The sequence below is a fragment of the Oncorhynchus mykiss genome, chromosome 2 (assembly GCF_057628025.1).
Source record: "Oncorhynchus mykiss isolate SJ-2025 chromosome 2, ASM5762802v1, whole genome shotgun sequence".
NCBI classification, from domain to species: Eukaryota; Metazoa; Chordata; class Actinopteri; order Salmoniformes; family Salmonidae; genus Oncorhynchus; species Oncorhynchus mykiss.
Window position 1 is genome coordinate 102,326,852 of NC_143023.1, and position 26,049 is coordinate 102,352,900.

The window sequence follows — 26,049 nt, forward strand, 5'->3', positions numbered from 1 at the left end:
AGGTCAGGTCTCCTATATAGTCAGGTCAGGTCTCCTAAATAGTCAGTTCAGGTCTACTACATAGTCAGGTCAGGTCTCCTACATAGTCAGGTCTCCTACATAGTCATGTCAGGTCTCCTACATAGTCAGGTCAGGTCTACTACATAGTCAGGTCAGGTCTCCTACATAGTCAGGTCAGGTCTCCTAAATAGTCAGGTCAGGTCTCCTAAAATGTCAGGTCAGCTCTCCTACATAGTCAGGTCAGGTATCCTACCTAGTCAGATCTCCTACATAGTCAGGTCTCCTACATAGTCAGGTATCCTACATAGTCAGGTCAGGTCTCCTACATAGTCAGGTCAGGTCTCCTACATAGTCAGGTCAGGTCTCCTACATAGTCAGGTCTCCTACATAGTCAGGTCAGGTCTCCTACATAGTCAGGTCAGGTATCCTAAATTGTCAGGTCAGGTCTCCTACATAGTCAGGTCAGGTTTCCTACATAGTCAGGTCAGGTCTCCTACATATTAGGGTCTACTACATAGTCAGGTCAGGTCTCCTACATAGTCAGGTCTCCTACATAGTCATGTCAGGTCTCCTACATAGTCAGGTCAGGTCTACTACATAGTCAGGTCAGGTCTCCTACATAGTCAGGTCTCTAACACAGTCAGGTCAGGTCTCCTACATAGTCAGGTCAGGCCTCCTACATATTAAGATCTACTAAATAGACAGGTCAGATCTCCTACATAGTCAGGTCAGGTCTCCTAAATAGTCAGGTCAGGTCTCCTAAATAGTCAGGTTAGGTCTCCTAAATAGTCAGGTCACGTCTCCTACATAGTCAGGTCAGGTCTCCTACATAGTCAGGTCAGGTCTCCTACACAGTCAGGTCAGATCTCCTACATAGTCAGGTCAGGTCTCCTACACAGTCAGGTCAGGTCTCCTACACAGTCAGGTCAGGTCTCCTACATAGTCAGGTCAGGTCTCCTACATAGTCAGGTCAGGTCTCCTAAATAGTCAGTTCAGGTCTCCTACATAGTCAGGTCAGGTCTCCTACATAGTCATGTCTCCTACATAGTCAGGTCAGGTCTCCTACATAGTCAGGTCAGGTATCCTAAATATTAGGGTCTACTACATAGTCAGGTCAGGTCTCCTACATAGTCAGGTCTCCTACATAGTCATGTCAGGTCTCCTACATAGTCAGGTCAGGTCTACTACATAGTCAGGTCAGGTCTCCTACATATTAAGGTCTACTACATAGACAGGTCAGGTCTCCTACATAATCAGGCCAGGTCTACTTCGTAGTCAGGTCAGGTCTACTACATAGTCAGGTCAGGTCTCCTACATAGTCAGGTCTCTAACACAGTCAGGTCAGGTCTCCTACATAGTCAGGTCAGGCCTCCTACATATTAAGATCTACTACATAGACAGGTCAGGTCTCCTACATAGTCAGGTCAGGTATACTACATAGTCATGTCAGGTCTCCAACATAGTCAAGTCAGGTCTCCTACATAGTCAGGTCAGGTTTCCTACATAGTCAGGTCAGGTCTCCTACATAGTCAGGTCAGGTCTCCTAGATAGTCAGGTCAGGTCTCCTACACAGTCAGGTCAGGTCTCCTACATAGTCAGGTCTACTACAAAGTCAGGTCAGGTCTACTAAATAGTCAGGTCTGCAAAATAGTCAGGTCAGGTCTCCTACATAGTCAGGTCAGGTCTACTACATAGTCATGTCAGGTCTACTACATAGTCAGGTCAGGTCTACTACATAGTCAGGTCAGGTCTCCTACATAGTCAGGTCAGGTCTCCTAAATAGTCAGTTCAGGTCTCCTACATAGTCAGGTCAGGTCTCCTACATAGTCAGGTCTCTAACACAGTCAGGTCAGGTCTCCTACATAGTCAGGTCAGGCCTCCTACATATTAAGATCTACTACATAGACAGGTCAGGTCTCCTACATAGTCAGGTCAGGTCTCCTACATAGTCAGGTCAGGCCTCCTACATATTAAGATCTACTACATAGACAGGTCAGGTCTCCTACATAGTCAGGTCAGGTCTCCTACATAGTCAGGTCAGGTCTCCTACATAGTCAGGTCAGGTCTCCTACATAGTCAGGCCAGGAATCCTAAATAGTCAGGTCAGGTCAGGTCTCCTACATAGTCAGGTCTCCTTCATAGTCAGGTCTCCTACATAGTCAGGTAAGGTCTCCTACATAGTCAGGTCAGGTCTCCTAAATAGTCAGGTCAGGTCTCCTAAATAGTCAGGTCAGCTCTCCTACATAGTCAGGTCAGGTATCCTACCTAGTCAGGTCTCCTACATAGTCAGGTCTCCTACATAGTCAGATCTCCAACATAGTCTTATCAGGTCTCCTACATAGTCAGGTCAGGTCTCCTAAATAGTCAGTTCAGGTCTCCTACATAGTCAGGTCAGGTCTCCTACATAGTCAGGTAAGGTTTCCTACATAGTCAGGTCAGGAATCCTAAATTGTCAGGTCAGGTCTCCTACATAGTCAGGTCAGGTCTCCTAAATAGTCAGGTCAGGTCTCCTACATATTAGGGTCTACTACATAGTCAGGTCAGGTCTCCTACATAGTCAGGTCTCCTACATAGTCATGTCAGGTCTCCTACATAGTCAGGTCAGGTCTACTACATAGTCAGGTCAGGTCTCCTACATAGTCAGGTCAGGTCTCCTACATATTAAGGTCTACTACATAGACAGGTCAGGTCTCCTACATAATCAGGTCAAGTCTACTTCGTAGTCAGGTCTACTACATAGTCAGGTCAGGTCTCCTTCAGGTCAGGTCTCCTACATAGTCAGGTCAGGTCTCCTACATAGTCAGGTCTCTAACACAGTCAGGTCAGGTCTCCTACATAGTCAGGTCAGGCCTACTACATATTAAGATCTACTACATAGACAGGTCAGGTCTCCTACATAGTCAGGTCAGGTCTCCTACATAGTCAGGTCAGGTCTCCTAAATAGTCAGGTCAGGTCTCCTACATAGTCAGGTCAAGTCTACTACATAGACATGTCAGGTCTCCTACATAGTCAGGTCAGGTCTCCTACATAGTCAGGTCAGGTCTCCTACACAGTCAGGTCAGGTCTCCTACATTGTCAGGTCTACTAAATAGTCAGGTCAGGTCTACTACATAGTCAGGTCTCCAAAATAGTCAGGTCAGGTCTCCTACATAGTCAGGTCAGGTATACTACATAGTCATGTCAGGTCTCCTACATAGTCAGGTCTCCAACATAGTCAAGTCAGGTCTCCTACATAGTCAGGTCAGGTCTCCTACATAGTCAGGTCAGGTCTCCTACATAGTCAGGTCAGGTCTCCTACATAGTCAGGTCAGGTATACTACATAGTCATGTCAGGTCTCCTACATAGTCAGGTCTCCAACATAGTCAAGTCAGGTCTCCTACATAGTCAGGTCAGGTCTCTTACATAGTCAGGTCAGGTCTCCTACATAGTCAGGTAAGGTCTCCTACATAGTCAGGTCAGGTCTCCTAAATACATAGTCAGGTCAGGTCTCCTAAATAGTCAGGTCAGGTCTCCTAAAAAGTCAGGTCAGGTCTCCTACATAGTCAGGTCAGGTCTCCTACATAGTCAGGTCAGGTCTCCTACATATTAAGGTCTACTACATAGTCAGGTCAGGTCTCCTACATAGTCAGGTCAGGTCTCCTAGATAGTCAGGTCTCCTACATAGTCAGGTCAGGTCTCCTACATAGTCAGGTCAGGTATCCTAAATTGTCAGGTCAGGTCTCCTACATAGTCAGGTCAGGTCTCCTACATAGTCAGGTCAGGTATACTACATAGTCATGTCAGGTCTCCTACATAGTCAGGTCTCCAACATAGTCAAGTCAGGTCTCCTACATAGTCAGGTCAGGTCTCCTACATAGTCAGGTCAGGTCTCCTACATAGTCAGGTCAGGTCTCCTACATAGTCAGGTCAGGTCACCTACATAGTCAGGTCAGGTCTCCTACACAGTCAGGACAAGTCTCCTACATAGTCAGTTCTAATACAAAGTCAGGTCAGGTCTACTAAATAGTCAGGTCTGCAAAATAGTCAGGTCAGGTCTCCTACATAGTCAGGTCAGGTCTACTACATATTCATGTCAGGTCTACTACATAGTCAGGTCTCCAACATAGTCAAGTCAGGTCTCCTAAATTGTCAGGTCAGGTCTCCTACATAGTCAGGTTGGGTCTCCTACATAGTCAGGTCAGGTCTCCTACACAGTCAGGACAAGTCTCCTACATAGACAGGTCTACTACAAAGTCAGGTCAGGTCTACTAAATAGTCAGGTCTGCAAAATAGTCAGGTCAGGTCTCCTACATAGTCAGGTCAGGTCTACTACATAGTCATGTCAGGTCTACTACATAGTCAGGTCTCCAACATAGTCAAGTCAGGTCTCCTACATAGTCAGGTCAGGTCTCCTACATAGTCATGTCAGGTCTCCTACATAGTCAGGTCAGGTCTACTACATAGTCAGGTCAGGTCTCCTACATATTAAGGTCTACTACATAGACAGGTCAGGTCTCCTACATAATCAGGCCAGGTCTACTTCGTAGTCAGGTCAGGTCTACTACATAGTCAGGTCAGGTCTCCTACATAGTCAGGTCTCTAACACAGTCAGGTCAGGTCTCCTACATAGTCAGGTCAGGCCTCCTACATATTAAGATCTACTACATAGACAGGTCAGGTCTCCTACATAGTCAGGTCAGGTATACTACATAGTCATGTCAGGTCTCCAACATAGTCAAGTCAGGTCTCCTACATAGTCAGGTCAGGTTTCCTACATAGTCAGGTCAGGTCTCCTACATAGTCAGGTCAGGTCTCCTAGATAGTCAGGTCAGGTCTCCTACACAGTCAGGTCAGGTCTCCTACATAGTCAGGTCTACTACAAAGTCAGGTCAGGTCTACTAAATAGTCAGGTCTGCAAAATAGTCAGGTCAGGTCTCCTACATAGTCAGGTCAGGTCTACTACATAGTCATGTCAGGTCTACTACATAGTCAGGTCAGGTCTACTACATAGTCAGGTCAGGTCTCCTACATAGTCAGGTCAGGTCGCCTAAATAGTCAGTTCAGGTCTCCTACATAGTCAGGTCAGGTCTCCTACATAGTCAGGTCTCTAACACAGTCAGGTCAGGTCTCCTACATAGTCAGGTCAGGCCTCCTACATATTAAGATCTACTACATAGACAGGTCAGGTCTCCTACATAGTCAGGTCAGGTCTCCTACATAGTCAGGTCAGGCCTCCTACATATTAAGATCTACTACATAGACAGGTCAGGTCTCCTACATAGTCAGGTCAGGTCTCCTACATAGTCAGGTCAGGTCTCCTACATAGTCAGGTCAGGTCTCCTACATAGTCAGGCCAGGAATCCTAAATAGTCAGGTCAGGTCAGGTCTCCTACATAGTCAGGTCTCCTTCATAGTCAGGTCTCCTACATAGTCAGGTAAGGTCTCCTACATAGTCAGGTCAGGTCTCCTAAATAGTCAGGTCAGGTCTCCTAAATAGTCAGGTCAGCTCTCCTACATAGTCAGGTCAGGTATCCTACCTAGTCAGGTCTCCTACATAGTCAGGTCTCCTACATAGTCAGATCTCCAACATAGTCTTATCAGGTCTCCTACATAGTCAGGTCAGGTCTCCTAAATAGTCAGTTCAGGTCTCCTACATAGTCAGGTCAGGTCTCCTACATAGTCAGGTAAGGTTTCCTACATAGTCAGGTCAGGAATCCTAAATTGTCAGGTCAGGTCTCCTACATAGTCAGGTCAGGTCTCCTAAATAGTCAGGTCAGGTCTCCTACATATTAGGGTCTACTACATAGTCAGGTCAGGTCTCCTACATAGTCAGGTCTCCTACATAGTCATGTCAGGTCTCCTACATAGTCAGGTCAGGTCTACTACATAGTCAGGTCAGGTCTCCTACATAGTCAGGTCAGGTCTCCTACATATTAAGGTCTACTACATAGACAGGTCAGGTCTCCTACATAATCAGGTCAAGTCTACTTCGTAGTCAGGTCTACTACATAGTCAGGTCAGGTCTCCTTCAGGTCAGGTCTCCTACATAGTCAGGTCAGGTCTCCTACATAGTCAGGTCTCTAACACAGTCAGGTCAGGTCTCCTACATAGTCAGGTCAGGCCTACTACATATTAAGATCTACTACATAGACAGGTCAGGTCTCCTACATAGTCAGGTCAGGTCTCCTACATAGTCAGGTCAGGTCTCCTAAATAGTCAGGTCAGGTCTCCTACATAGTCAGGTCAAGTCTACTACATAGACATGTCAGGTCTCCTACATAGTCAGGTCAGGTCTCCTACATAGTCAGGTCAGGTCTCCTACACAGTCAGGTCAGGTCTCCTACATTGTCAGGTCTACTAAATAGTCAGGTCAGGTCTACTACATAGTCAGGTCTCCAAAATAGTCAGGTCAGGTCTCCTACATAGTCAGGTCAGGTATACTACATAGTCATGTCAGGTCTCCTACATAGTCAGGTCTCCAACATAGTCAAGTCAGGTCTCCTACATAGTCAGGTCAGGTCTCCTACATAGTCAGGTCAGGTCTCCTACATAGTCAGGTCAGGTCTCCTACATAGTCAGGTCAGGTATACTACATAGTCATGTCAGGTCTCCTACATAGTCAGGTCTCCAACATAGTCAAGTCAGGTCTCCTACATAGTCAGGTCAGGTCTCTTACATAGTCAGGTCAGGTCTCCTACATAGTCAGGTAAGGTCTCCTACATAGTCAGGTCAGGTCTCCTAAATACATAGTCAGGTCAGGTCTCCTAAATAGTCAGGTCAGGTCTCCTAAAAAGTCAGGTCAGGTCTCCTACATAGTCAGGTCAGGTCTCCTACATAGTCAGGTCAGGTCTCCTACATATTAAGGTCTACTACATAGTCAGGTCAGGTCTCCTACATAGTCAGGTCAGGTCTCCTAGATAGTCAGGTCTCCTACATAGTCAGGTCAGGTCTCCTACATAGTCAGGTCAGGTATCCTAAATTGTCAGGTCAGGTCTCCTACATAGTCAGGTCAGGTCTCCTACATAGTCAGGTCAGGTATACTACATAGTCATGTCAGGTCTCCTACATAGTCAGGTCTCCAACATAGTCAAGTCAGGTCTCCTACATAGTCAGGTCAGGTCTCCTACATAGTCAGGTCAGGTCTCCTACATAGTCAGGTCAGGTCTCCTACATAGTCAGGTCAGGTCACCTACATAGTCAGGTCAGGTCTCCTACACAGTCAGGACAAGTCTCCTACATAGTCAGTTCTAATACAAAGTCAGGTCAGGTCTACTAAATAGTCAGGTCTGCAAAATAGTCAGGTCAGGTCTCCTACATAGTCAGGTCAGGTCTACTACATATTCATGTCAGGTCTACTACATAGTCAGGTCTCCAACATAGTCAAGTCAGGTCTCCTAAATTGTCAGGTCAGGTCTCCTACATAGTCAGGTTGGGTCTCCTACATAGTCAGGTCAGGTCTCCTACACAGTCAGGACAAGTCTCCTACATAGACAGGTCTACTACAAAGTCAGGTCAGGTCTACTAAATAGTCAGGTCTGCAAAATAGTCAGGTCAGGTCTCCTACATAGTCAGGTCAGGTCTACTACATAGTCATGTCAGGTCTACTACATAGTCAGGTCTCCAACATAGTCAAGTCAGGTCTCCTACATAGTCAGGTCAGGTCTCCTACATAGTCAGGTCAGGTCTCCTACATAGTCAGGTCAGGTCTCCTACATAGTCAGGCCAGGAATCCTAAATAGTCAGGTCAGGTCTCCTACATAGTCAGGTCTCCTTCATAGTCAGGTCTCCTATATAGTCAGGTAAGGTCTCCTACATAGTCAGGTCAGGTCTCCTAAATAGTCAGGTCAGGTCTCCTAAATAGTCAGGTCAGCTCTCCTACATAGTCAGGTCAGGTATCCAACCTAGTCAGGTCTCCTACATAGTCAGATCTCCAACATAGTCTTATCAGGTCTCCTACATAGTCAGGTCACGTCTCCTAAATAGTCAGTTCAGGTCTCCTACATAGTCAGGTCAGGTCTCCTACATAGTCAGGTCAGGTCTCCTACATAGTCAGGTCAGGAATCCTAAATTGTCAGGTCAGGTCTCCTACATAGTCAGGTCAGGTCTCCTACATAGTCAGGTCAGGTCTCCTACATATTAGGGTCTACTACATAGTCAGGTCAGGTCTCCTACATAGTCAGGTCTCCTACATAGTCATGTCAGGTCTCCTACATAGTCAGGTCAGGTCTACTACATAGTCAGGTCAGGTCTCCTACATAGTCAGGTCAGGTCTCCTACATATTAAGGTCTACTACATAGTCAGGTCAGGTCTCCTACATAGTCAGGTCTCCTACATAGTCATGTCAGGTCTACTACATAGTCAGGTCAGGTCTCCTACATAGTCAGGTCAGGTCTCCTACATAGTCAGGTCAGGCCTCCTACATATTAAGATCTAGTACATAGACAGGTCAGGTCTCCTACATAGTCAGGTCAGGTCTCCTACATAGTCAGGTCAGGTCTCATAAATAGTCAGGTCAGGTCTCCTACATAGTCAGGTCAGGTCTACTACATAGACATGTCAGGTCTCCAACATAGTCAGGTCAGGTCTCCTACATAGTCAGGTCAGGTCTCCTACATAGTCATGTCAGGTCTCCTACATAGTCAGGTCTCCAACATAGTCAAGTCAGGTCTCCTACATAGTCAGGTCAGGTCTCCTACATAGTCAGGTCAGGTCTCCTACATAGTCAGGTCAGGTCTCCTACATAGTCAGGTCAGGTATACTACATAGTCATGTCAGGTCTCCTACATAGTCAGGTCTCCAACATAGTCAAGTCAGGTCTCCTACATAGTCAGGTCAGGTCTCTTACATAGTCAGGTCAGGTCTCCTACATAGTCAGGTAAGGTCTCCTACATAGTCAGGTCAGGTCTCCTAAATACATAGTCAGGTCAGGTCTCCTAAATAGTCAGGTCAGGTCTCCTAAAAAGTCAGGTCAGGTCTCCTACATAGTCAGGTCAGGTCTCCTACATAGTCAGGTCAGGTCTCCTACATATTAAGGTCTACTACATAGACAGGTCAGGTCTCCTATATAGTCAGGTCAGGTCTCCTACATATTAGGGTCTCCTACATAGTCAGGTCAGGTCTCCTAAATAGTCAGGTCAGGTCTCCTAAATAGTCAGGTCAGCTCTCCTACATAGTCAGGTCAGGTATCCTACCTAGTCAGGTCTCCTATATAGTCAGGTCTCCTACATAGTCAGATCTCCAACATAGTCTTATCAGGTCTCCTACATAGTCAGGTCAGGTCTCCTAAATAGTCAGTTCAGGTCTCCTACATAGTCAGGTCAGGTCTCCTACATAGTCAGGTCAGGTCTCCTACATAGTCAGGTCAGGAATCCTAAATTGTCAGGTCAGGTCTCCTACATAGTCAGGTCAGGTCTCCTACATAGTCAGGTCAGGTCTCCTACATATTAGGGTCTACTACATAGTCAGGTCAGGTCTCCTTCATAGTCAGGTCTCCTACATAGTCATGTCAGGTCTCCTACATAGTCAGGTCAGGTCTACTACATAGTCAGGTCAGGTCTCCTACATAGTCAGGTCAGGTCTCCTACATATTAAGGTCTACTACATAGACAGGTCAGGTCTCCTACATAGTCAGGTCAGGTCTCCTACATATTAAGGTCTACTACATAGTCAGGTCAGGTATCCTAAATTGTCAGGTCAGGTCTCCTACATAGTCAGGTCAGGTATCCTAAATAGTCAGGTCAGGTCTCCTAAATAGTCAGGTCAGGTCAGGTCTTCTACATAGTCAGGTCTCCTTCATAGTCAGGTCTCCTACATAGTCAGGTAAGGTCTCCTACATAGTCAGGTCAGGTCTCCTAAATAGTCAGGTCAGGTCTCCTACATAGTCAGGTCTCCTACATAGTCAGGTCAGGTCTCCTACATAGTCAGGTCAGGTCTACTACATAGTCAGGTCAGGTCTCCTACATAGTCAGGTCAGGTCTCCTACATAGTCAGGTCATGTCTCCTACATAGTCTGGTCAGGTCTCCTACATAGTCTGGTCAGGTCTCCTACATAGTCTGGTCAGGTCTCCTACATAGTCTGGTCAGGTCTCCTACATAGTCAGGTCAGGTCTCCTACATAGTCAGGTCAGGTCTCCTACATAGTCAGGTCATGTCTCCTACATAGTCTGGTCAGGTCTCCTACATAGTCTGGTCAGGTCTCCTACATAGTCAGGTCAGGTCTCCTACATAGTCTGGTCAGGTCTCCTACATAGTCAGGTCAGGTCTCCTAAATTGTCAGGTCAGGTCTCCTACATAGTCAGGTCTCCTTCATAGTCAGGTCAGGTCTCCTAAATAGTCAGGTCAGGTCTCCTACATAGTCATGTCAGGTCTCCTACACAGTCAGGTCAGGTCTCCTACATAGTCAGGTCAGGTCTCCTAAATAGTCAGGTCAGGTCTCCTAAATAGTCAGGTCAGGTCAGGTCTCCTACATAGTCAGGTCTCCTTCATAGTCAGGTCTACTACATAGTCAGGTCTCCAACATAGTAAGGTCAGGTCTCCTAAATAGTCAGGTCAGGTCTCCTAAAAAGTCAGGTCAGGTCTCCTACATAGTCAGGTCAGGTATCCTACCTAGTCAGGTCTCCTACATAGGCAGGTCAGGTCTCCTACATAGTCAGGTCAGGTATCCTAAATTGTCAGGTCAGGTCTCCTACATAGTCAGGTCAGGTCTCCTACATATTAAGGTCTACCACATAGTCAGGTCAGGTCTCCTACATAGTCAGGTCAGGTCTCCAACATATTAAGGTCTACTACATAGACAGGTCAGGTCTCCTACATAGTCAGGTCTACTACATAGTCAGGTCAGGTCTCCTACATAGTCAGGTCAGGTCTCCTACATAGTCAGGTCAGGTCTCCTAAATAGTCAGGTCAGGTCTCCTACATAGTCAGGTCAGGTCTACTATATAGACAGGTCAGGTCTACTACATAGTCAGGTCAGGTCTCCTACATAGTCAGGTCAGGTCTCCTACACAGTCAGGTCAGGTCTCCTACATAGTCAGGTCTAGTACAAAGTCAGGTCAGGTCTACTAAATAGTCAGGTCTCCAAAATAGTCAGGTCAGGTCTCCTACATAGTCAGGTCTACTACAAAGTCAGGTCAGGTCTACTAAATGGTCAGATCTCCAACATAGTCAAGTCAGGTCTCCTAAATTGTCAGGTCAGGTATCCTACATAGTCAGGTCAGGTCTCCTACATAGTCAGGTCAGGTCTCCTACATAGTCAGGTCAGGTCTCCTACACAGTCAGGTCAGGTCTCCTACATAGTCAGGTCAGGCCTCCTACATAGTCAGGTCTCCTACATAGTCAGGTCAGGTCTCCTACATAGTCAGGTCAGGTCTCCTACATAGTCAGGTCAGGTCTCCTACATAGTCAGGTCAGGTATCCTACATAGTCAGGTCATGTCTCCTACACAGTCAGGTCAGGTCTCCTACATAGTCAGGTCAGGCCTCCTACATATTAAGATCTACTACATAGACAGGTCAGGTCTCCTACATAGTCATGTCAGGTCTCCTACATAGTCAGGTCAGGTCTCCTACATAGTCAGGTCAGGTCTCCTACATAGTCAGGTCAGGTATCCTACATAGTCATGTCAGGTCTACTTCGTAGTCAGGTCACGTCTCCAACATAGTCAAGTCAGGTCTCCTACATAGTCAGGTCAGGTCTCCTACATAGTCAGGTCAGGTCTCCTACATAGTCAGGTCAGGTCTCCTACATAGTCAGGTCAGGTTTCCTACATAGTCAGGTCAGGTCTCCTACATAGTCAGGTCAGGTCTCCTACATAGTCATGTCAGGTCTCCTACATAGTCAGGTCAGGTCTACTACATAGTCAGGTCAGGTCTCCTACATAGTCAGGTCAGGTCTCCTACATAATAAGGCCAGGTCTACTTCGTAGTCAGGTCAGGTCTACTACATAGTCAGGTCAGGTCTCCTACATAGTCAGGTCTCTAACACAGTCAGGTCAGATCTCCTACATAGTCAGGTCAGGCCTCCTACATATTAAGGTCTACTACATAGACAGGTCAGGTCTCCTACATAATAAGGCCAGGTCTACTTCGTAGTCAGGTCAGGTCTACTACATAGTCAGGTCAGGTCTCCTACATAGTCAGGTCTCTAACACAGTCAGGTCAGATCTCCTACATAGTCAGGTCAGGCCTCCTACATATTAAGATCTACTACATAGACAGGTCAGGTCTCCTACATAGTCAGGTCAGGTCTCCTACACAGTCAGGTCAGGTCTGATACACAGTCAGGTCAGGTCTCCTACATAGTCAGGTCTCCTACATAGTCAAGTCAGGTCTCCTAAATTGTCAGGTCAGATATCCTACATAGTCAGGTCAGGTCTCCTAAATAGTCAGGTCAGGTCTCCTACATAGTCAGGTCAGGTCTACTACATAGACATGTCAGGTCTCCTACATAGTCAGGTCTCCAACATAGTCAAGTCAGGTCTCCTAAATTGTCAGGTCAGATATCCTACATAGTCAGGTCAGGTCTCCTACATAGTCAGGTCTCCAACATAGTCAAGTCAGGTCTCCTACATAGTCAGGTCAGGTCTCCTACATAGTCAGGTCAGGTCTCCTAAATAGTCAGGTCAGGTCTCCTACATAGTCAGGTCAGGTCTACTACATAGACATGTCAGGTCTCCTACATATTAAGGTCTACTACATAGACAGGTCAGGTCTCCTAAATTGTCAGGTCAGGTATCCTACATAGTCAGGTCAGGTCTCCTACATAGTCATGTCAGGTCTACTACATAGTCAGGTCTCCAACATAGTCAAGTCAGGTCTCCTAAATTGTCAGGTCAGGTATCCTACATAGTCAGGTCAGGTCTCCTACATAGTCAGGTCTCCAACATAGTCAGGTCAGGTCTCCTACATAGTCAGGTCAGGTCTACTACATAGTCATGTCAGGTCTACTACATAGTCAGGTCAGGTCTACTACATAGTCAGGTCAGGTCTCCTACATAGTCAGGTCAGGTCTCCTACATAGTCAGGCCAGGAATCCTAAATAGTCAGGTCAGGTCTCCTAAATAGTCAGGTCAGGTCAGGTCTCCTACATAGTCAGGTCTCCTTCATAGTCAGGTCTCCTACATAGTCAGGTAAGGTCTCCTACATAGTCTGGTCAGGTCTCCTAAATAGTCAGGTCAGGTCTCCTAAATAGTCAGGTCAGCTCTCCTACATAGTCAAGTCAGGTATCCTACCTAGTCAGGTCTCCTACATAGTCAGGTCTCCTACATAGTCAGGTCTCCTTCATAGTCAGGTCTCCTACATAGTCAGGTAAGGTCTCCTACATAGTCTGGTCAGGTCTCCTAAATAGTCAGGTCAGGTCTCCTAAATAGTCAGGTCAGCTCTCCTACATAGTCAAGTCAGGTATCCTACCTAGTCAGGTCTCCTACATAGTCAGGTCTCCTACATAGTCAGATCTCCAACATAGTCTTATCAGGTCTCCTACATAGTCAGGTCAGGTCTACTAAATAGTCAGTTCAGGTCTCCTACATAGACAGGTCAGGTCTCCTACATAGTCAGGTCAGGTCTCCTACATATTAGGGTCTACTACATAGTCAGGTCAGGTCTCCTACATAGTCAGGTCTCCTACATAGTCATGTCAGGTCTCCTACATAGTCAGGTCAGGTCTCCTACATAGTCAGGTCAGGTCTCCTACATATTAGGGTCTACTACATAGTCAGGTCAGGTCTCCTACATAGTCAGGTCTCCTACATAGTCATGTCAGGTCTCCTACATAGTCAGGTCAGGTCTACTACATAGACAGGTCAGGTCTCCTACATAATCAGGTCAGGTCTACTTCGTAGTCAGGTCTACTACATAGTCAGGTCAGGTCTCCTACATAGTCAGGTCAGGTCTCCTACATAGTCAGGTCAGGTCTCCTACATAGTCAGGTCTCTAACACAGTCAGGTCAGGTCTACTACATAGTCATGTCAGGTCTACTACATAGTCAGGTCAGGTCTACTACATAGTCAGGTCAGGTCTCCTACATAGTCAGGTCAGGTCTCCTACATAGTCAGGCCAGGAATCCTAAATAGTCAGGTCAGGTCTCCTACATAGTCAGGTCTCCTTCATAGTCAGGTCTCCTACATAGTCAGGTAAGGTCTCCTACATAGTCTGGTCAGGTCTCCTAAATAGTCAGGTCAGGTCTCCTAAATAGTCAGGTCAGCTCTCCTACATAGTCAAGTCAGGTATCCTACCTAGTCAGGTCTCCTACATAGTCAGGTCTCCTACATAGTCAGATCTCCAACATAGTCTTATCAGGTCTCCTACATAGTCAGGTCAGGTCTACTAAATAGTCAGTTCAGGTCTCCTACATAGTCAGGTCAGGTCTCCTACATAGTCAGGTCAGGTCTCCTACATATTAGGGTCTACTACATAGTCAGGTCAGGTCTCCTACATAGTCAGGTCTCCTACATAGTCATGTCAGGTCTCCTACATAGTCAGGTCAGGTCTCCTACATAGTCAGGTCAGGTCTCCTACATATTAGGGTCTACTACATAGTCAGGTCAGGTCTCCTACATAGTCAGGTCTCCTACATAGTCATGTCAGGTCTCCTACATAGTCAGGTCAGGTCTACTACATAGACAGGTCAGGTCTCCTACATAATCAGGTCAGGTCTACTTCGTAGTCAGGTCTACTACATAGTCAGGTCAGGTCTCCTACATAGTCAGGTCAGGTCTCCTACATAGTCAGGTCTCTAACACAGTCAGGTCAGGTCTCCTACATAGTCAGGTCAGGCCTCCTACATATTAAGATCTACTACATAGACAGGTCAGGTCTCCTACATAGTCAGGTCAGGTCTCCTACATAGTCAGGTGGGGTCTCCTACATAGTCTGGTCAGGTCTCCTAAATAGTCAGGTCAGGTCTCATAAATAGTCAGGTCAGCTCTCCTACATAGTCAAGTCAGGTATCCTACCTAGTCAGGTCTCCTACATAGTCAGGTCTCCTACATAGTCAGATCTCCAACATAGTCTTATCAGGTCTCCTACATAGTCAGGTCAGGTCTACTAAATAGTCAGTTCAGGTCTCCTACATAGTCAGGTCAGGTCTCCTACATAGTCAGGTCAGGTCTCCTACATATTAGGGTCTACTACATAGTCAGGTCAGGTCTCCTACATAGTCAGGTCTCCTACATAGTCATGTCAGGTCTCCTACATAGTCAGGTCAGGTCTCCTACATAGTCAGGTCAGGTCTCCTACATATTAGGGTCTACTACATAGTCAGGTCAGGTCTCCTACATAGTCAGGTCTCCTACATAGTCATGTCAGGTCTCCTACATAGTCAGGTCAGGTCTACTACATAGACAGGTCAGGTCTCCTACATAATCAGGTCAGGTCTACTTCGTAGTCAGGTCTACTACATAGTCAGGTCAGGTCTCCTACATAGTCAGGTCAGGTCTCCTACATAGTCAGGTCAGGTCTCCTACATAGTCAGGTCTCTAACACAGTCAGGTCAGGTCTCCTACATAGTCAGGTCAGGCCTCCTACATATTAAGATCTACTACATAGACAGGTCAGGTCTCCTACATAGTAAGGTCAGGTCTCCTACATAGTCAGGTCAGGTCTCCTACATAGTCAGGGCAGGTCTCCCAAATAGTCAGGTCAGGTCTCCTACATAGTCAGGTCAGGTCTACTACATAGACGTGTCAGGTCTCCTACATAGTCAGGTCAGGTCTCCTACATAGTCAGGTCAGGTCTCCTACACAGTCAGGTCAGGTCTCCTACATTGTCAGGTCTACTAAATAGTCAGGTCAGGTCTACTACATAGTCAGGTCTCCAAAATAGTCAGGTCAGGTCTCCTACATAGTCAGGTCAGGTATACTACATAGTCATGTCAGGTCTCCTACATAGTCTTGTCTCCAACATAGTCAAGTCAGGTCTCCTACATAGTCAGGTCAGGTCTCCTACATAGTCCGGTCAGGTCTCTACATAGTCAGGTCAGGTCTCCTACATAGTCAGGTCAGGTCTCCTACATAGTCAGGTCAGGTATACTACATAGTCAAGTCAGGTCTCCTACATAGTCAGGTCAGGTCTCTTACATAGTCAGGTCAGGTCTCCTACATAGTCAGGTCAGGTCTCCTACATAGTCAGGTCAGGTCTCCTACATAGTCAGGTCAGGTCTCCTACATAGTCAGGTCAGGTCTCCTACACAGTCAGGTCAGGTCTCCTACATTGTCAGGTCTACTAAATAGTCAGGTCAGGTCTACTACATAGTCAGGTCTCCAAAATAGTCAGGTCAGGTCTCCTACATAGTCAGGTCAGGTATACTACATAGTCATGTCAGGTCTCCTACATAGTCTTGTCTCCAACATAGTCAAGTCAGGTCTCCTACATAGTCAGGTCAGGTCTCCTACATAGTCCGGTCAGGTCTCTACATAGTCAGGTCAGGTCTCCTACATAGTCAGGTCAGGTCTCCTACATAGTCAGGTCAGGTATACTACATAGTCAAGTCAGGTCTCCTACATAGTCAGGTCAGGTCTCTTACATAGTCAGGTCAGGTCTCCTACATAGTCAGGTCAGGTCTCCTACATAGTCAGGTCAGGTCTCCTACATAGTCAGGTCAGGTCTCCTACATAGTCAGGTCAGGTCTCCTACATAGTCAGGTCAGGTATACTACATAGTCAAGTCAGGTCTCCTACATAGTCAGGTCAGGTCTCTTACATAGTCAGGTTAGGTCTCCTACATAGTCAGGTCAGGTCTCCTACATAGTCAGGTCAGGTCTCCTACATAGTCAGTTCAGGTCTCCTACATAGTCAGGTCAGGTCTCCAACATAGTCAGGTCAGGTCTCCTACATAGTCAGGTCAGGTCTACTACATAGTCATGTCAGGTCTACTACATAGTCAGTTCAGGTCTCCTACATAGTCAGGCCAGGTCTCCTACATAGTCAGGTCAGGTCTCCTACATAGTCAGGTCAGGTCTCCTACATAGTCAGGTCAGGTCTCCTACATAGTCAGGTCAGGTCTCCTACATAGTCAGGTCTACTACAAAGTCAGGTCAGGTCTACTAAATAGTCAGGTCTGCAAAATAGTCAGGTCAGGTCTCCTACATAGTCAGGTCAGGTCTACTACATAGTCATGTCAGGTCTACTACATAGTCAGGTCTCCAACATAGTAAAGTCAGGTCTCCTAAATTGTCAGGTCAGGTATCCTACATAGTCAGGTCAGGTCTCCTACATAGTCAGGTCTCCAACATAGTCAGGTCAGGTCTCCTACATAGTCAGGTCAGGTCTACTACATAGTCATGTCAGGTCTACTACATAGTCAGGTCAGGTCTACTACATAGTCAGGTCAGGTCTCCTACATAGTCAGGTCAGGTCTCCTACATATTAATGTCTACTACATAGACAGGTCAAGTCTCCTACATAATCAGGTCAGGTCTCCTACATAGTCAGGTCAGGTCTCCTAAATAGTCAGGTCAGGTCTCCTAAATAGTCAGGTCAGCTCTCCTACATAGTCAGGTCAGGTATCCTACCTAGTCAGGTCTCCTACATAGTCAGGTCTCCTACATAGTCAGATCTCCAACATAGTCTTATCAGGTCTCCTACATAGTCAGGTCAGGTCTCCTAAATAGTCAGTTCAGGTCTCCTACATAGTCAGGTCAGGTCTCCTACATAGTCAGGTCAGGTCTCCTACATAGTCAGGTCAGGAATCCTAAATTGTCAGGTCAGGTCTCCTACATAGTCAGATCAGGTCTCCTACATAGTCAGGTCAGGTCTCCTACATAGTCAGGTCTCCTACATAGTCATGTCAGGTCTCCTACATAGTCAGGTCAGGTCTACTACATAGTCAGGTCAGGTCTCCTACATAGTCAGTTCAGGTCTCCTACATATTAAGGTCTACTACATAGACAGGTCAGGTCTCCTATATAGTCAGGTCAGGTCTCCTACATATTAGGGTCTACTACATAGTCAGGTCAGGTCTCCTACATAGTCAGGTCTCCTACATAGTCATGTCAGGTCTACTACATAGTCAGGTCAGGTCTCCTACATATTAGGGTCTACTACATAGTCAGGTCAGGTCTCCTACATAGTCAGGTCAGGTCTCCTACATATTAAGGTCTACTACATAGACAGGTCAGGTCTCCTATATAGTCAGGTCAGGTCTCCTACATATTAGGGTCTACTACATAGTCAGGTCAGGTCTCCTACATATTAAGGTCTACTACATAGACAGGTCAGGTCTCCTATATAGTCAGGTCAGGTCTCCTACATATTAGGGTCTACTACATAGTCAGGTCAGGTCTCCTACATAGTCAGGTCTCCTACATAGTCATGTCAGGTCTACTACATAGTCAGGTCAGGTCTCCTACATAGTCAGGTCAGGTCTCCTACATAGTCAGGTCTCTAACACAGTCAGGTCAGGTCTCCTACATATTCAGGTCAGGCCTCCTACATATTAAGATCTACTACATAGACAGGTCAGGTCTCCTACATAGTCAGGTCAGGTCTCCTACATAGTCAGGTCAGGTCTCCTAAATAGTCAGGTCAGGTCTCCTACATAGTCAGGTCAGGTCTACTACATAGACATGTCAGGTCTCCTACATAGTCAGGTCAGGTCTCCTACATAGTCAGGTCAGGTCTCCTACACAGTCAGGTCAGGTCTCCTACATTGTCAGGTCTACTAAATAGTCAGGTCAGGTCTACTACATAGTCAGGTCTCCAAAATAGTCAGGTCAGGTCTCCTACATAGTCAGGTCAGGTACACTACATAGTCAGGTCAGGTACACTACATAGTCATGTCAGGTCTCCTACATAGTCAGGTCTCCAACATATTCAAGTCAGGTCTCCTACATAGTCAGGTCAGGTCTCTACATAGTCAGGTCAGGTCTCCTACATAGTCATGTCAGGTCTCCTACATAGTCAGGTCTCCAACATAGTCAAGTCAGCTCTCCTACATAGTCAGGTCAGGTCTCTTACATAGTCAGGTCAGGTCTCCTACATAGTCAGGTCAGGTATCCTACATTGTCAGGTAAGGTCTCCTACATAGTCAGGTCAGGTCTCTTACATAGTCAGGTCAGGTCTCCTACATAGTCAGGTCAGGTCTCCTACATAGTCAGGTCAGGTCTCCTACATAGTCAGGTCAGGTCTCCTACATAGTCAGGTCAGGTCTCCAACATAGTCAGGTCAGGTCTCCTACATAGTCAGGTCAGGTCTCCTACATAGTCAGGTCAGGTATCCTACATTGTCAGGTAAGGTCTCCTACATAGTCAGGTCAGGTCTCTTACATAGTCAGGTCAGGTCTCCTACATAGTCAGGTCAGGTCACCTACATAGTCAGGTCAGGTCTCCTACATAGTCAGGTCAGGTCTCCTACATAGTCAGGTCAGGTCTCCAACATAGTCAGGTCAGGTCTCCTACATAGTCAGGTCAGGTCTACTACATAGTCATGTCAGGTCTACTACATAGTCAGGTCAGGTCTCCTACATAGTCAGGTCAGGTCTCTACATAGTCAGGTCAGGTCCCCTACATACTCAGGTCAGGTCTCCTACATAGTCAGGTCAGGTCTCCTACATAGTCAGGTCAGGTCTCCTACATAGTCAGGTCAGGTCTCCTACATAGTCAGGTCTACTACAAAGTCAGGTCAGGTCTACTAAATAGTCAGGTCTGCAAAATAGTCAGGTCAGGTCTCCTACATAGTCATGTCAGGTCTACTACATAGTCAGGTCTCCAACATAGTCAAGTCAGGTCTCCTAAATTGTCAGGTCAGGTATCCTACATAGTCAAGTCAGGTCTCCTACATAGTCAGGTCTCCAACATAGTCAGGTCTGGTCTCCTACATAGTCAGGTCAGGTCTACTACATAGTCATGTCAGGTCTACTACATAGTCAGGTCAGGTCTACTACATAGTCAGGTCAGGTCTCCTACATAGTCAGGTCAGGTCTCCTACATATTAATGTCTACTACATAGACAGGTCAAGTCTCCTACATAATCAGGTCAGGTCTCCTACATAGTCAGGTAAGGTCTCCTACATAGTCAGGTCAGGTCTCCTAAATAGTCAGGTCAGGTCTCCTAAATAGTCAGGTCAGCTCTCCTACATAGTCAGGTCAGGTATCCTACCTAGTCAGGTCTCCTACATAGTCAGGTCTCCTACATAGTCAGATCTCCAACATAGTCTTATCAGGTCTCCTACATAGTCAGGTCAGGTCTCCTAAATAGTCAGTTCAGGTCTCCTGCATAGTCAGGTCAGGTCTCCTACATAGTCAGGTCAGGTCTCCTACATAGTCAGGTCAGGTCTCTTACATAGTCAGGTCAGGAATCCTAAATTGTCAGGTCAGGTCTCCTACATAGTCAGGTCAGGTCTCCTACATAGTCAGGTCAGGTCTCCTACATAGTCAGGTCTCCTACATAGTCATGTCAGGTCTCCTACATAGTCAGGTCAGGTCTACTACATAGTCAGGTCAGGTCTCCTACATAGTCAGGTCAGGTCTCCTACATATTAAGGTCTACTACATAGACAGGTCAGGTCTCCTATATAGTCAGGTCAGGTCTCCTACATATTAGGGTCTACTACATAGTCGGGTCAGGTCTCCTACATAGTCAGGTCTCCTACATAGTCATGTCAGGTCTACTACATAGTCAGGTCAGGTCTCCTACATAGTCAGGTCAGGTCTCCTACATAGTCAGGTCAGGTCTCCTACATAGTCAGGTCTCTAACACAGTCAGGTCAGGTCTCCTACATAGTCACGTCAGGCCTCCTACATATTAAGATCTACTACATAGACAGGTCAGGTCTCCTACATAGTCAGGTCAGGTCTCCTACATAGTCAGGTCAGGTCTACTACATAGACATGTCAGGTCTCCTACATAGTCAGGTCAGGTCTCCTACATAGTCAGGTCAGATCTCCTACACAGTCAGGTCAGGTCTCCTACATTGTCAGGTCTACTAAATAGTCAGGTCAGGTCTACTACATAGTCAGGTCTCCAAAATAGTCAGGTCAGGTCTCCTACATAGTCAGGTCAGGTATACTACATAGTCATGTCAGGTCTCCTACATAGTCAGGTCTCCAACATAGTCAAGTCAGGTCCCCTACATAGTCAGGTCAGGTCTCTACATAGTCAGGTCAGGTCTCCTACATAGTCAGGTCAGGTCTCCTACATAGTCAGGTCAGGTATACTACATAGTCATGTCAGGTCTCCTACATAGTCAGGTCTCCAACATAGTCAAGTCAGGTCTCCTACATAGTCAGGTCAGGTCTCTTACATAGTCAGGTCAGGTCTCCTACATAGTCAGGTCAGGTATCCTACATTGTCAGGTAAGGTCTCCTACATAGTCAGGTCAGGTCTCCTAAATACATAGTCAGGTCAGGTCTCCTAAATAGTCAGGTCAGGTCTCCTAAAAAGTCAGGTCAGGTCTCCTACATAGTCAGGTCAGGTCTCCTACATAGTCAGGTCAGGTCTCCTACATATTAAGGTCTACTACATAGTCAGGTCAGGTCTCCTACATAGTCAGGTCAGGTCTCCTACATAGTCAGGTCTCCTACATAGTCAGGTCAGGTATCCTAAATTGTCAGGTCAGGTCTCCTACATAGTCAGGTCAGGTCTCCTACATAGTCAGGTCAGGTATACTACATAGTCATGTCAGGTCTCCTACATAGTCAGGTCTCCAACATAGTCAAGTCAGGTCTCCTACATAGTCAGGTCAGGTCTCCTACATAGTCAGGCCAGGTCTCCTACATAGTCAGGTCAGGTCTCCTACATAGTCAGGTCAGGTCTCCTACATAGTCAGGTCAGGTCTACTACAAAGTCAGGTCAGGTCTACTAAATAGTCAGGTGTGCAAAATAGTCAGGTCAGGTCTCCTACATAGTCAGGTCAGGTCTACTACATAGTCATGTCAGGTCTACTACATAGTCAGGTCTCCAACATAGTCAAGTCAGGTCTCCTAAATTGTCAGGTCAGGTATCCTACATAGTCAGGTCAGGTCTCCTACATAGTCAGGTCAGGTCTACTACATAGTCATGTCAGGTCTACTACATAGTCAGGTCAGGTCTACTACATAGTCAGGTCAGGTCTCCTACATAGTCAGGTCAGGTCTCCTACATATTAATGTCTACTACATAGACAGGTCAGGTCTCCTACATAATCAGGTCAGGTTTCCTACATAGTCAGGTCAGGTCTCCTACATAGTCAGGTCAGGTCTCCTACATAGTCAGGTCTCTAACACAGTCAGGTCAGGTCTCCTACATAGTCAGGTCAGGCCTCCTACATATTAAGATCTACTACATAGACAGGTCAGGTTTCCTACATAGTCAGGTCAGGTCTCCTACATAGTCAGGTCAGGTCTCCTACATAGTCAGGTCAGGTCTCCTACATAGTCAGGCCAGGAATCCTAAATAGTCAGGTCAGGTCTCCTAAATAGTCAGGTCAGGTCAGGTCTCCTACATAGTCAGGTCTCCTTCATAGTCAGGTCTCCTACATAGTCAGGTAAGGTCTCCTACATAGTCAGGTCAGGTCTCCTAAATAGTCAGGTCAGGTCTCCTAAATAGTCAGGTCAGCTCTCCTACATAGTCAAGTCAGGTATCCTACCTAGTCAGGTCTCCTACATAGTCAGGTCTCCTACATAGTCAGATCTCCAACATAGTCAGGTCAGGTCTCCTACATAGTCAGGTCAGGTCTCCTACATAGTCAGGTCAGGTCTACTACATAGTCAGGTCAGGTCTCCTACATAGTCAGGTCTCTAACACAGTCAGGTCAGGTCTCCTACATAGTCAGGTCAGTTCTACTACATAGTCAGGTCAGGTCTCCTACATAGTCAGGTCAGGTCTCCTACATAGTCAGGTCAGGTCTCCTACATAGTCAGGTCTCTAACACAGTCCGGTCAGGTCTCCTACATAGTCAGGTCAGGTCTCCTACATAGTCAGGTCAGGTCTCCTACACAGTCAGGTCAGGTCTCCTACATTGTCAAGTCTACTAAATAGTCAGGTCAGGTCTACTACATAGTCAGGTCTCCAAAATAGTCAGGTCAGGTCTCCTACATAGTCAGGTCAGGTATACTACATAGTCATGTCAGGTCTCCTACATAGTCAGGTCTCCAACATAGTCAAGTCAGGTCTCCTACATAGTCAGGTCAGGTCTCCTACATAGTCAGGTCTGGTCTCCTACATAGTCAGGTAAGGTCTCCTACATAGTCAGGTCAGGTCTCCTAAATAAATAGGCATGTCAGGTCTCCTAAATAGTCAGGTCAGGTCTCCTAAAAAGTCAGGTCAGGTCTCCTACATAGTCAGGTCAGGTCTCCTACATAGTCAGGTCAGGTCTCCTACATAGTCAGGTCAGGTCTCCTACATAGTCAGGTCAGGTCTCCTACATAGTCAGGTCAGGTCTCCTAAATTGTCAGGTCAGGTCTCCTACATAGTCAGGTCTCCTTCATAGTCAGTTCAGGTCTCCTAAATAGTCAGGTCAGGTCTCCTACATAGTCAGGTCAGGTATCCTACACAGTCAGGTCAGGTCTCCTACATAGTCAGGTCAGGTCTCCAAAATAGTCAGGTCAGGTCTCCTAAATAGTCAGGTCAGGTCAGGTCTCCTACATAGTCAGGTCTCCTTCATAGTCAGGTCTCCTTCATAGTCAGGTAAGGTCTCCTACATAGTCAGGCCAGGTCTCCTAAATAGTCAGGTCAGGTCTCCTAAAAAGTCAGGTCAGGTCTCCTACATAGTCAGGTCAGGTATCCTATCTAGTCAGGTCTCCTACATAGTCAGGTCTCCTACATAGTCAGGTCTCCAACATAGTCAGGTCAGGTCTCCTACATAGTCAGGTCAGGTCTCCTAAATAGTCAGGTCAGGTCTCCTACATAGTCAGGTCTCCTACATAGTCAGGTCAGGTCTCCTACATAGTCAGGTCAGGTATCCTAAATTGTCAGGTCAGGTCTCCTACATAGTCAGGTCTCCAACATAGTCAAATCAGGTCTCCTACATAGTCAGGTCAGGTCTCCTTCATAGTCAGGTAAGGTCTCCTACATAGTCAGGCCAGGTCTCCTAAATAGTCAGGTCAAGTCTCCTAAAAAGTCAGGTCAGGTCTCCTACATAGTCAGGTCAGGTATCCTACCTAGTCAGGTCTCCTACATAGTCAGGTCTCCTACATAGTCAGGTCTCCAACATAGTCAGGTCAGGTCTCCTACATAGTCAGGTCAGGTCTCCTACATAGTCAGGTCAGGTCTCCTACATAGTCAGGTCTCCTACATAGTCAGGTCAGGTATCCTACATAGTCAGATCAGGTATCCTACATAGTCAGGTCAGGTCTCCTACATAGTCAGGTCTCCAACATAGTCAAGTCAGGTCTCCTACATAGTCAGGTCAGGTCTCCTACATAGTCAGGTCAGGTATCCTACCTAGTCAGGTCTCCTACATAGTCAGGTCTCCTACATAGTCAGGTCTCCAACATAGTCAGGTCAGGTCTCCTACATAGTCAGGTCAGGTCTCCTACATAGTCAGGCCAGGAATCCTAAATAGTCAGGTCAGGTCTCCTAAATAGTCAGGTCAGGTCAGGTCTCCTACATAGTCAGGTCTCCTTCATAGTCAGGTCTCCTTCATAGTCAGGTAAGGTCTCCTACATAGTCAGGTCAGGTCTCCTAAATAGTCAGGTCAGGTCTCCTAAAAAGTCAGGTCAGGTCTCCTACATAGTCAGGTCAGGTCTCCTACATAGTCAGGTCTCCTACATAGTCAGATCTCCAACATAGTCAGGTCAGGTCTCCTACATAGTCAGGTCAGGTCTCCTATAAGGTCAGTTCAGGTCTCCTACATAGTCAGGTCAGGTCTCCTACATAGTCAGGTCTCCTACATAGTCAGGTCAGGTCTCCTACATAGTCAGGTCAGGTATCCTAAATTGTCAGGTCAGGTCTCCTACATATTAGGGTCTACTACATAGTCAGGTCAGGTCTCCTACATAGTCATGTCAGGTCTCCTACATAGTCAGGTCAGGTCGACTACATAGTCAGGTCAGGACTCCTACATAGTCAGGTCAGGTCTACTTCGTAGTCAGGTCAGGTCTACTACATAGTCAGGTCAGGTCTCCTACATAGTCAGGTCAGGTCTCCTACATAGTCAGGTCAGGTCTCCTAAATTGTCAGGTCAGGTATCCTACATAGTCAGGTCAGGTCTCCTACATAGTCAGGTCTCCAACATAGTCAAGTCAGGTCTCCTACATAGTCAGATCAGGTCTCCTACATAGTCAGGTCAGGTCTCTACATAGTCAGGTCAGGTCTCCTACATAGTCAGGTCAGGTCTCCTACATAGTCAGGCCAGGAATCCTAAATAGTCAGGTCAGGTCTCCTACATAGTCAGGTCAGGTCTCCTAAGTAGTCAGGTCAGGTCTCCTAAAAAGTCAGGTCAGGTCTCCTACATAGTCAGGTCAGGTCTCCTACATAGTCAGGTCAGGTCTCCTACATAGTCAGGTCAGGTATCCTAAATTGTCAGGTCAGGTCTCCTACATAGTTAGGTCAGGTCTCCTACATAGTCAGGTCAGGTCTCCTACATAGTCAGGTCTCCTACATAGTCATGTCAGGTCTCCTACATAGTCAGGTGAGGTCTCCTACATAGTCAGGTCAGGTCTCCTACATAGTCAGGTCAGGTCTCCTACATAGTCAGGTCTCTAACACAGTCAGGTCAGGTCTCCTACATAGTCAGGTCAGGTCTCCTACATAGTCAGGTCTCTAACACAGTCAGGTCAGGTCTCCTACATGGTCAGGTCAGGTCTCCTACACAGTCAGGTCAGGTCTCCTACATTGTCAAGTCTACTAAATAGTCAGGTCAGGTCTACTACATAGTCAGGTCTCCAAAATAGTCAGGTCAGGTCTCCTAAATAGTCAGGTCAGGTCAGGTCTCCTACATAGTCAGGTCTCCTTCATACTCAGGTCTCCTTCAAAGTCAGGTAAGGTCTCCTACATAGTCAGGCCAGGTCTCCTAAATAGTCAGGTCAGGTCTCCTAAAAAGTCAGGTCAGGTCTCCTACATAGTCAGGTCAGGTATCCTACCTAGTCAGGTCTCCTACATAGTCAGGTCTCCTACATAGTCAGGTCTCCAACATAGTCAGGTCAGGTCTCCTACA

At 46.6% G+C, this 26,049-nt stretch overlaps 1 long non-coding RNA gene across 1 annotated transcript in view; it reads right to left on the reverse strand.

The window, feature by feature from the left end:
- The window catches only part of LOC149985329 (uncharacterized), a 247,151-nt gene that overhangs the window by 93,752 nt on the left and 127,350 nt on the right, over positions 1–26,049 (reverse strand). The window lies entirely within an intron of this gene.